This window comes from Amblyraja radiata, chromosome 6 (genome assembly GCF_010909765.2).
Source record: "Amblyraja radiata isolate CabotCenter1 chromosome 6, sAmbRad1.1.pri, whole genome shotgun sequence".
NCBI lineage: Eukaryota > Metazoa > Chordata > Chondrichthyes > Rajiformes > Rajidae > Amblyraja > Amblyraja radiata.
In genome coordinates, this window is record NC_045961.1 from 38347083 (window position 1) to 38361474 (window position 14392).

The 14392-nt window shown below is 42.8% G+C and overlaps 1 protein-coding gene across 10 annotated transcripts in view; it reads left to right on the forward strand.

Annotated features, from left to right (window-relative positions):
- tenm4 (teneurin transmembrane protein 4) overlaps positions 1–14392 on the forward strand; it is a 549066-nt gene that overhangs the window by 443612 nt on the left and 91062 nt on the right. The gene's annotated exons all lie outside the window — the stretch shown is intronic.

Consider the following 14392-nt stretch of genomic DNA (forward strand, 5'->3'; position numbering starts at 1 on the left):
AGAATGATTAAATCACATTCAACTACATTGGCCACACCTCGCTCCCAATTGAAGTGCACACTTAGGAATGTCTAATGGAAATAGAAATGTATGAACATCCTGGATCAGATCTAATCATTTGTTCTTGCCGTTTCTATTTGTCTGCCTTTTGGAGTCCCAGACTTACATGCATGCGGCATCAAGTATAGAATCAGATCAATCATGATTTTACACAGTAATGGCTCTGGTTTGAGTGCCTACATGACTTATCCCTGCTCTTATTTCAACTGAAAGAAGGTAAAATTTGTCGGCTTGTTTGGCAGTGGACTCTATACATTGTCCATTCATGGTTCTGCCTTGTTGGAACTCCACAGAATTATTTTGAAGGCAAAATCACCTCTTAGATTCTGCACCGGATCAGATCTGACCACAGACTCCAAGATACACATTGATCTTAAGGGCAATGATTTAGGAAGCAAAATAGTAAGATATATATTTTAAATATATTGTGCTATTATAGTAGATAATTATTTATAAATAGGGAAAAAATAAGATAATGAGCCAGATTTAGCTGGCTGTTGCCAATCTTTCTGATTGGTACCATAGTTTCAGATTATCGCGTTTATCTTTTTGTCACTGTTGTTTGTCACTTTTTAATGATTTTGATAGTTTTAATAATAACTTGCATGTTAATTATTTTGAACTGTCATTGAATGCCAGGAATATTTTTAAAACCAGAGGAGGTGGTTAAGGCAGGTACTATAACAACATTTAAAAAACATTTGAAAAGAAACATGGATAGGATAGTGTTCAAAAGGGAACTGCAGATGCTGGAATATCGAAGGTACACAAAATTGCTGGGGAAACTCAGCGGGTGCAGCAGCATCTATAGATGCTGCTGCACCCGCTGAGTTTCCCCAGCAATTTTGTGTACCATGGATAGGATAGGTTGTGATGGCAGGTGGGACTAGTGCAGATTGGGTATCTTGGTCGGCATGGGCAAGTTGAGTCAAAGAGAATGTTTCAGTGCGTATGACTTGAGCTTTGGACCAGTATATCATATTAAAATGAAGGCTGAACTATATATCCAAAATAACTCCAAGCCACACACCGTTTTTTTAGGTATACTTGATCTTGAGTCATGGCTAGCAAAGTCAAGGGTGATCGATGTGTATATATGTAAGACAAAGCTTTAAAAGAAATCTCTCATTAGAAAGAGGAACAAGCATCCTTTTTAACTGTCATGTTTCGTCAAAGTCAATGCAGTTCAAATGGATTGTCAGAATCTATATTACTAAAAGTCTGTTCTTGACCGGTTTTGGCCATCTGTGCTGCGTTTTCCGAGAGAACGCCGCCACCTATGGCCGTCATTTTTGGCCACCTCGCTCAGAGCCCCCCCCCCTCCGCCGCATGTGTGCCGAGGATTTTTCCCATCGATTTAAAATGACAGAGATATTAATGTTTTTACAAAATTCCCCATTCTCTCTGCTGCCCCCGCTGGTGGCAGGGGGGAGGGACTATAAAACCAGGATGTGGTGTGCCACACAATCTCTTCAAGATGGAGGAAGGCAGAGGGTCATGTTTCTCTGAGCTGTGAATAACACTGAACACATGTCTACTCAAATGTAAGTGCCCTTAGTGATTCTAAAGCTTGCAAAAAGTGTCTCTATTGGTTCTAAAGCTTGCAAGAAATGTCTCTATTGGTTCCAAAGCTTGCAAAAAAATGACTATTGGTTCTAAAGCTTGCAAAAAAATGACTATTGGTTCTAAAGCTTGCAAAACAGTGTCTCTATTGGTTCTAAAGCTTGCAAAAAAATGTCTATTGGTTCTAAAATGCTTGCAAAAAAATGTCTATTGGTTCTAAAGCTTGCAAAAAATGTCTTGGTTCGAAAGCTTGCAATAAATGTCTATTGGTTCTAAAGCTTGCAAAAAATGTCTATTGGTTCTAAAGCATACAAAAAAAAGTCTATTGGTTCTAAAATGGTTCATACTAGCGCTCCAGAAAGCCCCCCCCTCCCCCCTCCTCCTCTCCCCCCTCCTCCTCTCCCCCCCTCCTCCCTGCCTCCTCCTCTCCTCCTCCCTGCCTCCTCCTCTCCCCCCCCCCTCCCTCCTCCTCCTCTTCCCCCCCTCGTTGGCTTGGCTTGGGTGTGTCTTGAAATTGAAAGGCACTACTTACTGCAAATGGTGGCATGAAGTTGAAAGGCACTACTTACTGCAAATGATGGCTTTGGTGTGGCTTGAAGTTGAAAGGCACTACTTACTGCAAATGGGGGGCGTGGGTGCTTTGGCTTGAAGTTGAAAGGCACTACTTACTGCAAATTGTGGCTTGAAGTTGAAAGGCACTACTTACTGCAAATGGTGGCTTGGGTGCTTTGGCTTGCAGTTGAAAGCACTACTTACTGCAAATGGTGGCTTGGGAGCTTTGCTTTGAAGTTGAAAGGCACTTACTGCAAATGGTGGCTTGGTTGCTTTGGCTTGAAGTTGAAAGGCACTACTTACTGCAAATGGTGGCTTGGGAGCTTTGAAGTTGAAAGGCACTACTTACTGCAAATGATGGCTTGGGTGTGGCTTGAAGTTGAAATACACCACTTACTGCAAATGATGGCTTGGGTGTGGCTTCAAGTTGAAAGACACCACTTACTGCAAATGGTGGCATGAAGTTGAAAGGCACCTTACTACAAATGGTGGCTTGATTGCTTTGGCTTGAAGTTGAAAGGCACTACTTACTGCAAATGGTGGCTTGGGTGTGGCTTGAAGTTGAAAGGCACTACTTACTGCAGATGGTGGCTTGGGTGCAATGGCTTGAAGTTAAAATGCATTACTTACTGCAAATGGGGGGCGTGGGTGCATTGGCTTGAAGTTGAAAGGCACTACTTACTGCAAATTGTAGCTTGGGTGCTTTGGCATTAAGTTGAAAGGCACTGCAAATGGTGGCATGAAGTTGAAAGGCACTACTTACTGCAAGTGGTGGCTTGGGAGCTTTGGTTTGAAGTTGAAAGGCACTACTTACTGCAAATGGTGGCTAGGGAGCATTGGCTTGAAGTTGAAAGGCACTACTTACTGCAAATGGTGGCTTGGTTGCTTTGGCTTGAAGTTGAAAGGCACTACTTACTGCAAATGGTGGCTTGGGAGCTTTGGCTTGAAGTAGAAAAGGCACTACTTACTGCAAATGGTGGCTTGGGTGCTTTGGCTTGAAGTTGAAAGGCACTACTTACTGCAAATTGTGGCATGAGGTTGACAGGCACTATTTACTGCAAATGGTGGCTTGGGTGCATTGGCTTGAAGTTGAAAGGTACTATTTACTGCTAATTGTAGCATGAAGTTGAAAGGCACTATTACTGCAAATGGTGGCTTGGTTGCTTTGGCTTGAAGTTAAAAGGCACTACTGTAAATGCACTTACTTCCTGTTTGCACTGTATATTGATTTTAGATAAAACGCTACCACTTACGGCTGTGATTTTTGGCCATCTTACTCAGTCCCCCTCCGCTGAGCAGGTGCAGAGAATTCTTCCCATCAATGAAAAATAAAAGTGTTATTAGTTTTTTTTTAAATGTTGAGAATCTCTCTCCTGTCAATCACTCAATGAAAGCCACACCTTTTCCGGTGGTGAGGGGGGGAGGGGTTATAAAACCCGTAAATGTGGGTGTGGCTCAGTCGCTGCAAGATGGAGGAGGGAGAGGTCACGACTCGCTGTCTTTAGTGGCTTTGCACCCTACTTCAAATGGTATGAAACTGCACTTGAATTTGGTGGCCTTGCACCCTGCTAGAAATGGTAAGAAACTGCACTTGAATTTGGTGACCTTATACCCTGCTTGAAATAGAATTTCAAGGATTAGCCGTGAGTCAACTACTAGCCCACCAGCCGTGAGTGAGTGAGTTGCCAGCACAACAGTCTTGATTGACTGAGACGCCAGCCCAAGAATCCATTTGGCGCACAATTTGCATACTAGCCCTCTGGAAACCAGTCCCTTCAGCCCACAACACCCATACTAGCGCTCCAGAAAGGCCCCCCCCCCCCCCCAACTGGCCACCAATATTAGAATTGGTGGAGAGGTGGAATATTGCGTTGGATGACCAGCCCTCCTGTGTGATGCTGGGACCCAACGGGTCCCACTTAGTCTAGTAGTTAATATAATTTGCTTCTTCAAATTTATCATAGCAAATCTTGAATTGTAACATTATTACATTACTATTACAAAGGAACATTTTCTTTGCAATCACAGGATCTGAAAATATAATGCATTCTGCAGTGTGTTTGCTTAGATGGTGCCTCGCAGAATGCTGTGCTTCATCTTATGATGTTTCGGATGGTTCGACTGTAGAGTGCTCACAAGCTCTGAGAAAATTATTTAGTGAGGACACGGGTCATAAAAATGATGGGTGATGTGATCAGAATAAGGATCCTCACACTGTAAATGCATGCGCAAAGTCAGTTGATGGCAGAGCTGAGATATCACCCAGATGCATGTTGTTGAAGGCTTTTCTGGTATTTCTTTTTAAACCAAAGTGAATTCTGTAAAATGTTTTGCAGAAGAATTTATTTTCCTTTCAAAGCCGTGAATCATGTGGATATTATTTGAAATGGCAGAACCAGTAGCAGCGAGGGCCACCACACTAAGCATACTATGAATTGCCTAGGTTGCTTTGGCAGCTTGTCAGGTTTACTTTATGTCTTGCTATACTCTGGGACGTCTACACAGAATAATTTCCTCTTCCTCAGCATCTAATGCCACTTGCATAAGCAAGAAATGTCTCCAGCAGTTCAATAGTGTTTCTTTTCAATTGCCAAATATCTAAGTAAATATATTGAGCACAGAGGTTGAATACAGAACTGTCATCAGTTAGCAAAAGGCAAGAAATTGTCGATCATGGAAACTTGAAATTAAAATAGAAAATATTGGAAATATCAGACGGCTGTGGAGGCTAAGTCATTGGGTATTTTTTAAGTGGAGATTAACAGATTGTTGATTAGTACGGGTATCAAAGGTTATGGAGAGAAGGCAGGAGAATGTTGAGAGGGAAAGATAGATCAGCAATGATTGAATGGCGAAGTTGACTCGATGGGCCAAAAGACCTAATTCTGCTCCCAAGACTTATGAACTCTTATCACACGTGCCGTGAAATGGCCCAGTATTTATTGTCTAATTCAGGAGTGATTGGTCTATTGTCTATCTGTCAGTTAGCTTAATTGCCAAACTCCACATTGGCACCAGTGTGGCTACGGTCCTGGAATATGCAAGGGAATTTCCATTCACATCCCATACCAGTTCAGATCTGGCACATAATCAAATTCAATGAGGGAATATGAGACGAAGGATTCAGAGGGAAGGGGAAAGGTGAGCTAATTAAATAATATTACAACATGGTTTAATTGCTTTAATTAATTTTAATTGTTTTCATTTGTTTTTAATTAACTGTTTTATTGTTCAGGCTTTCTTTAAAAACGTTGCAATGATTTACACAATGCTAATGTCTTGCGGATGTCTGATGTTTTCAAAGCTGTTAAAATCATTGATAGATAGGTTGTGCAGCCTTGTCTCGAGCATTGTAGATGTCAGGACATTACACACGCTAAAAACTATGTCAGTGCTGCCTGAACTGCAGTGCGATGAGGATCGGGGAGGTGCGTCCTTTGCTTTCATATCTAACATAGAACATCGCGCAGGAACGGGCCCTTCGGCCCACAATGTTTGTGCCAAACATGATGTCAAGTTAAACTGATCTCATTTGCCAGTACATGATCCATATCCCACTATTCCCTGCACTTTCACGTGCCTGTCTAAGAGCATCTTAACCGCCACTTTTATATCTGTCACCCACTATTCTCTGTGTAAAAACTTGCCCCAAACCTCTGCACTAAACTTTTCCCTTTTCCACCCTGGGAAAAATGTTCTGACTATGCCTCTCAAAATTGTATATATTTCCATCAAGTCTCCCCTCAGGACAGGATCAAACCCGGGTCTCATAGCAAAAGGATTTGAGTATAGGAGCAGGGAGGTTCTACTGCAGTTGTACAGGGTCCTGGTGAGACCACACCTGGAGTATTGCGTACAGTTTTGGTCTCCTAATCTAAGGAAGGACATTCTTGCCATAGAGGGAGTACAGAGAAGGTTCACCAGACTGATTCATGGGATGTCAGGACTTTCATATGAAGAAAGACTGGATAGACTCGGTTTGTACTCGCTAGAATTTAGAAGATTGAGGGGGGATCTTATAGAAACTTACAAAATTCTTAAGGGGTTGGACAGGCTCGATGCAGGAAGATTGTTCCCGATGTTGGGGAAGTCCAGAACAAGGGGTCAGTTTAAGGATAAGGGGGAAATCTTTTAGGACCGAGATGAGGAAAACATTTTTCACACAGAGAGTGGTGAATCTCTGGAATTGTCTGCCACAGAAGGTAGTTGAGGCCAGTTCATTGGCTATATTTAAGAGGGAGTTAGATGTGGCCCTTGTGGCTAAAGGGATCAGGGGGTATGGAGAGAAGGCAGGTACAGGATACTGAGTTGGATGATCAGCCATGATCATATTGAATGGTGGTGCAGGCTCGAAGGGCCGAATGGCCTACTCCTGCACCTATTTTCTATGTTTCTGTTTCGGTTTCTCTGGCGTTGTAAGGCAGCAACTCTACCATTGCGCCACTGTGCTGCCCTAGCGATAGCAATAATTGGGACAACAATTAGGCACAGCCATAGAATCATCAATTATGTTTCCATGCCTATTGATATGTTTGTTATACTTTGAGCAGTATTTGAAAGACGGAAACCTTTTGCCTTTTATATCATCACCAGCATCATAACCAACAGAACAGAAGATGTCAATACTAAACTGGTTTCATCTATTGGCACAGCGCCTGTCAGGCTGCCAGTCTATGGATGGGTTTGCACTTTGATAAGAAAGCACAAACAAAGGTGGAAGTATAGCAAGCTTCTCCGAGCCTGTCAAGAGGATACTAAGACAGATTCTGTACAGCGTGTAGTCAAAGGATGCTATGAATGTAACAATTGTGCCACAGTACAGCAGAAACCACAGGATTGGATACAAGATTGCATTGCCTCTAATACACGCCAGATTCTAACAAAAGAAGTGCATTATGTCTAAATTGAAGAAGTGAAAATTATTGTTATTTAGGGAATTAAATTAAATGAATAGGTCTTTTGTTTTCCTTGCATTTTATAGTTTGCTCTCCTTGTGCTGATCCTTGCAGCAGGATGACAAGATAGAAATGAGCATACAAAGAAAGAGATCAATGTTTTGAAACATAAAGACTGATGTCAGCCTTTGTGATATTCATGTGCTAATCCGTGGCTGGCTCATTTGTATGGAGTCCTACATATGCCACTTTAACAGCACCATTAAATAGCATGTTGAAACCATCCCATATAATTTTAAAAGCCAATGTAGAATATTATGATTCATGGCTGAGAGATGCAAATACATTAAAATGTGTATAGGCCAGGTTTTAAGGCAATGTTCAGAGATTAAATACATTAGACAACTCTTTTTTTCTATAAAACGTCTGTGAAACTATTTGTTATGTGTAACTGGACCTATTTTGTACTCTGATTTTTTTGGAAGGGCAGAATGCTGCTGCCATAAGAATGTGTTTTTTAGGCTCCTTGCAACCTTCTGATTGCACAGACAATGGCTCGGGTTTCAGGGTAGGAGTAACATTGGAGGTTTTGCAGGGCACTGGGCATCAACGGAGTGGCGAGGAGAAGAGCCATCAAGAACACCACAGAGGCAGCGGAGAAGGCCTCGAGATGGCTCAGGAGAGAAGATGGATCAGGAGAAGGTCCATGGGGAGGAGCGAATGCCACCTGAACACAAGTCGTGGTCTGATCAACCACGGCTGGGTCGCCCGGGTGAGGGTGGCTGATGTTGAAAGACCCAATGACCCCAGGTTACATCACTGATGATGTGTTCAGGAGCATCAATAGATGTATTTTTAGCAAAAATGGTGCTATCAGCATTCAACATTGCTCCAGAGCAGAGCAAGCAATGACTGCTCACGTACAGTTCCATGCAAAAATCAGGAAGTTATTGTCCTTTTCACTTTATTCTGTTCATACTTTGCTACTGCAGTGTCTTGGGAAATGTTTTGTCATGTTGAGTATTGGAGCAAAGAGGCCCTCCTGCAGTTGTACAGGGCCCTAGTGAGACCACACTTGGAGTATTGTGTGCAGTTTTGGTCTCCAAACTTGAGGAAGGACATTCTTGCTATTGAGGGAGTGCAGCGTAGATTTACAAGGTTAATTCCCGGGATGGTGGGACTGTCATATGTTGATAGAGTGGAGCGGCTGGGCTTGTATATTCTGGAATTTAGAAGGATGAGAGGAAATCTTATTTAAACATATAAGATTATTAAGGGTTTGGACACGCTAGAGGCAGGAAACATGGTCCCAATGTTCGGGGAGACCAGAACTAGGGGCCATAGTTTAAGAATAAGTGGTAAGCCATTTAGAACGGAGATGAGGAAAAGATTTTTCACACAGAGTTGTGAGTGTGTGGATTTCTCGTCAGTGGAGGCTGATTCTCTAGATGCTTTCACGAGAGAGTTAGATAGAGCTCTTAAGGATAGCAGAGTTAAGGGGTTTGAAGAGAAGGCAGGAATGGGGTACTGATTGGGGATGATCAGCCATGATCACATCGAAGGGCCGAACGGCCTACTCCTGCACCTATTGTCTATTGTCTATGAAAGATCATAATCATAATCATAATTTATTAGCCAAGTATGTTTTGCAACATATGGGGAATTTGATTTGCCATATAGTCATAACAAAAAAGCAACAAGACACACAACTACATAAACTTAAACATAAACATCCTCCACAGCGGCTCCTCCACATTCCTCACTGTGAAGGCAATAAAGTCTTATCTTCTTTCCTCCTTTTTCTTCCGTGGTCGGGGCAATCGAACCATCCACAGCCGGCGATCGAAGCTCCCGCATCGGGGCGATTGGGACGGTCGAAGCTCCTGCGGCTTGGAGCTCCCGAAGTCAGTCCCTAACCAAGGGACTGTGAGCTCCACGATGTTAAGTCCGCAGGCTCCCGCGGTTGGAGATCCCAAAGTAGCTCCCCAGCAAGCGGCCGCCAGCTCCACGATGATAGGCTGTAGTGCGGACGGAGATACGATGCGGAAAAAAGTTGCATCTCCGTCGAGGAAAGAGATAAAATAAGTTTCCCACACCACCCCTGAACATAATACAAAACTAAAAGCACACTAAAACGTACATTTTACAAACTAAAAATAACAAAGAAGGTAAAAGACAAGACAGACCGTTGGCGAGGTTGCACCTGGGAGATATCACAAAGACGTGAGAAAAACGTTGCAAAAAAAAGATGGATTTTAATAATGACAACTATTAATTGAAACTAAAGATGTTCTAGATGACATAGCTTTAAGGTGAGAAGGACAAAGTTTAAAGGGGATGTGCAGGATAACTTTTTTTTTACACAGAGTGTGGTGAGTGCCTGGAACGCGCTGCCAGGATTGGTGGGTGAGGCATATCTGATAGTGCCATTTAAGAACCTTTTGGATAGGCACATGGATACGCAGAGAAAGGAAGGATATGGATTATGCGTGTGTAGTTAAGAGATGGTCTTGGCATCATGTTCAGCTTGGACATAGTGGGCCAAGCAGCTTGTTCTTGTGCTGAACTGTTCTATGTTCTATATGTTTAAATTAAGAACTCCTTTCCTGGAAGCTCGGTAGAATGCAGCAGGGAAAACGTTTGTAGTTCACTCCTCACTATGATCTGCCACCAACTGCAGTCTTGACTCCAACTTCAGATCCAGGGCAAGAGTCACATTGTAGGTGGTATTCATGGTGATATGTACACTATGTAACTCGTTATTACATTGATTGGGTCTCTCAGATTCTCCACTCAAGGAGAGCTGGCATCTCTCATTATTTTTGTTGGAGATGAGCAATCAGTGGCAACACTGGCATAGTGGTAGAGTTGCTGTTCTACAGCATCCGAGACCTGGGTTCGATCCTGACTATGGGTGCTCTCTGTACAGAGTTTGAACGTTCTCCCTGTTACCATGGTGGTTTTCTCCAGGTGCTCCGGTTTCCTCCCACACTCCAAAGTCATGCAGGTTTGTAGGTAAATTGACCCTAGTGTGTAGGGTAGAACTAGTGTATGGGTGATCACTGGTTGACATGGATTTGGTGGAGCAAAGGGCTTGTTTCCATTGCGTATCTCTAAACTAAACTAAACCTGAAAGAACAACAATCTCTACCTGTGATTTGTGGGGACTGTAAAATACACATGTGCCAGCTTCATTTAGACTGCTTTATTTGGTATCATTTAACTTTTCTAGTCATCAGAGTATGACTGCTAATATTGGTTAGACTGCCTCCCTGTTTCACTGCATGCCCAGAAGACCACCTGACTTATGCTGGCACAAGGCATTCTGTCCTGTTACCACCTCTTCCACCAGACCCTGCATAGTAGTGTGCTGCAGGTTAGATTTGTCATGTGTATCACACAGTCACCAAGGGCTCCTCACTCCACTTAAATAGAGGGATATGGGCCAAATGCAGGCTGGTGGGACTAGTACAGTTGGGACATGTTGGTTGTTGTGGGAAAGTTTTGCTGAAGGGCTTGTTTCCACGCTGTATGATGCTATGACTATGACTGAGGAATGAGGTATATTCATTGATGTCAAAGGGATCAAGAGTTGTTAGAAGAAGGCGAGAACTGGAAGTGGATGTTGGCACCATGTTAGTGTTGAATTGTGGATCAGGGCCAAAGGCCCAAATGACCCCAAATTAGGGCAACAGTGACCTAGCATTAGAACTGCTGCCTTACAGTGCCAGAGACCTGGGTTCGATCCTGACTATAGGTGCTGTCTGTACAGAGTTTGTACGTTCTCCCTGTGATCACGTGGGTTTCCTCCAGGTGCTTCAGTTTCTTCCCACAAGCCAAAGACTTTCAGGTTTGTAGGTTAATTGGCTTCGGTAGAAATTGTAAATTGTCCCTAGCGTGTAGGATGGTGTTCATGTTCGGAGTGATCGCTGGTCGGCCAGGACTCGGAGGGCCGAACGGCCTGTTTCTGTGCTGTATCTCTAAAGTCTATAATCCAAAGCAGGGGTCGGCAACCTTTCTCTGCATAGGAGCCGGGACGCATGTCTGTGAGCAGATGGCGGGCCACATCTATCACATGTACACATGGATCCCGCCCATGGATGGCAGGTATCAAATCATGTGTTCACGGAAGGTAGCATAAATGCTAGAAAAACTCAGCGGCTGAGGCTGCCTCATGCAATCCTTGCATGTCTCACCCGCTGAGTTTCTCCAGCATTTTTGTCTACCTTCGATTTTTCCATCATCTGCAGTTCTTTCTTAATCATGTTCATAGAAGGTGCGCGGCCGTGCCGGCGGCTTTGCGCAGGATGCGGTACAGCCAGGGCTCGAGGCGGGCACTCGGCGGGCCGGATGAATACGGGTCGCATTTAGCCCGGGGGCCGTAGGTTGCCAGCCCCTAATCTAAAGTACAAGCTTCACTTTACGTCAGCGGTTTATGAATTATTCTCTTAGCTACAGTAAAGAGAGTCTGTGGTTCTTTGCAAGGGCCCCTCCAGCATCTCCACCAGACTTAATGCATCTCGGAACACTTTTAGTCATTGGAGTACGGACCGAGAAATGAGCTAATCTACCATTGGTAGTGCACTGAATAGCAGCATGCAGCCTGCAGCCCTCTGTGGGTTAATCAACCATCACAGTCCTTTTTGAGAGCTGTTGGATTTATCCATTGCGTTTTTCAGTAAAAAATCTTCAATTTGATTGATTGAGGAAATACACTTTTGTTTACCCTGTTGATCCCCTGTGAATAATATTGCATTCAAATGGCTGTCAATACTATAACTTGCCACACTGACACTAAAAACCCACTGACAATCTGTGGGTGACATTCAGCCTAATGAAGGATAAGTGTCATTTGTCAGGCAATGCTAATAAATGTGCTGAGTTCCTCCAGCAGTTCTCAAGATGCTGATCCTTGATGCTCCTTCACGACTGTCCTTCTCTCCACTTTCCCCATCCCAACCTGTCCCATCCACTTCCCTTTTTCTGGGATATCCTTCTAATGCCAGTATTTATTTCCAATTCCTAGTTTCTCTTAATTTGAAGACAGAATCTTCTTCTATGGTGAAACTGCTTACAAAATGTTTAAAGTGGTTAAGAAATATTTGGGTAGGTACATGGATAGGATAGTTTTAGAGGGATATATGGACCAAACGCAAACAGGTGGGACCAGTGTAGATGGGGTATCTTGGTCAACATGGGCAAGTTGGTTTGATGGATCTGTTTCCATGCTGCATTACTCTCTGACTAAAACAGGATTTTTATAGATTTGGCTCGTCAAGAAACCATGATCTATGCACAAATCAGATAGATTGCTGTCAGCACAGTGGCGCAGCTGGCAGATATGCTACATCCGTTTTCCGGAGATGCAACCTGACCTATTGAGTTATTCCAGCACTTTGTGTCTATCCTTGGTATAAACCAGCATCTGCAGTTCTTTGTTTCTATCTACTGCTCTAATAGTCATTGAAGTTTCATTCCTGTATCAGCCTAATTTCTCATTCATAGTCTTTCATGTGGAGTTTGACTGTAGGATTGCTGCTGAATGTCAAGCAGGTTTGTTCAGGCTATTTTCCATTCTGGATAGTTGTTACCTGCGGGGTACAAAAACATTTGCTGTTTAGCAGCTCAACCTGGGTGTTATTTCGCTTTTTATTTATTTGGGCACAGACTACATGCTGATTTGCCAAAGGAATTGCAAATGGAACTGTGCAATGTCCGAGTATCAGGAAGCAGCTAATCTTAGTCTTTATGTTTTTTGAAAAGCAATTCTGCATTTAGTGACTTGGCCTGATTAATATTAACATTGACAGTCATGGTGGCACAGCGGTAGAGTTGCTGCCTTACAGCAAAATGCAGCGCCAGAGACCCGGGTTCGATCCCGACTACGGGTACTGTCTGTATGGAGTTTGTACGTTCTCCCCGCGATCTGCGTGGGTTTTCTCCGAGATCTTCGGTTTCTTCCCACACTCCAAAGACGTACAGGTTTGTAGGTTAATTGGCTTGTTTAATTGGCTTGATAAAAATGTTAAATTGTCCAAGTTGGCGATATGCATAGTACTGCCCTGCCGACTACAACATTCAGACGGTTCAGAATCATTGGATCAGAGATAACATATTTCCAGATGATACAAATATATTTAATTTGTCCCAGTTCATAGAATCAGAGCAATGATCAGCATTGAGGGAGGCCTTTTGGCCCATTGTGCTAAGCAAACAAGGAGAACTATCCAATTAATTGCACTTTCTTAAGAAGAACATAAAGAAGAACACAAAATTCAGTTGATCAAGCAACACCTCTGGAGTACAGGGATAGATAATGTTTTATGTTGGGATCCTTCTTCAGTCCACACAAGATTCCAGCATCTTTCAGCAAGATTCCACCAAGATTCCACAAGGTTCCCTGTGTCTAATCTCACTTTCTTACACTCTCAACATAACCTTATATATCTTTCCCCTAAAGAAATTGTCCATTTTTTAAATTACGTTGATATTGAGTGAACTTCCATTATTTTACAAACAGTACAGAGCAAATAACCGTTTATATGAGTGGTAAAACCCCCCCCACTATATTCTCATATGCTTCTTTAGTGTTGATTTGATTCTTTTGACAGTCATCTTAAATCTATCCTATTTCATTGTCCTATTGTCCTGATTGTCCTGATGGATAGTCTCGACCCAACATATGAAATATCTCTCTGCCTCTACAGATGCTGCCTGACCCGAGGAGTTCCTGCAACAGCTTGTTTCTTGCTCCAGATTACATCATCTGCAATCTTCTACCTTTCTGTACTGAAACTGTGCCTACTTGGTCCTTCTACTGCTGAAAATTCTTACTCCTCACATATCAAAACAATTTACTGGTTTAAGCATATCCACTAAATTCCATCATAAAACTCCTTTGCTCTGAAATGAACAACCTCAGCTCTGCCTATACATAATAAAAGTATAATAAAAGTCGTTCATCTTGGAAAATCTTCCAGTACACTTCTTCTGCATCCTTGCTAGAACATAGTATAATTTCAGACTGAAACAGTGGTTTGGAGAGGTTTTGCATCCTCCTTCACATTGTGCTCCGTTCCATGATTAATGAAGCTGCAATGCGTGGGTGTTCTTTAGTGTTGATGCAAGTTTGATCTTTCTGGCTGAATGGCAACAGCACTGAAGGCAGCCATTCCCAAAGTAAATAAGTTTGAGAATGTTATAAATGGGTAATAAACCAACGCAAACATAAGCTACATACTGTACATTAAATTGTTCCATCAGGTAACAATTTAGAGATATAAAAGTAGAATTAATTATTACGTGTACATGTTATTTTATAG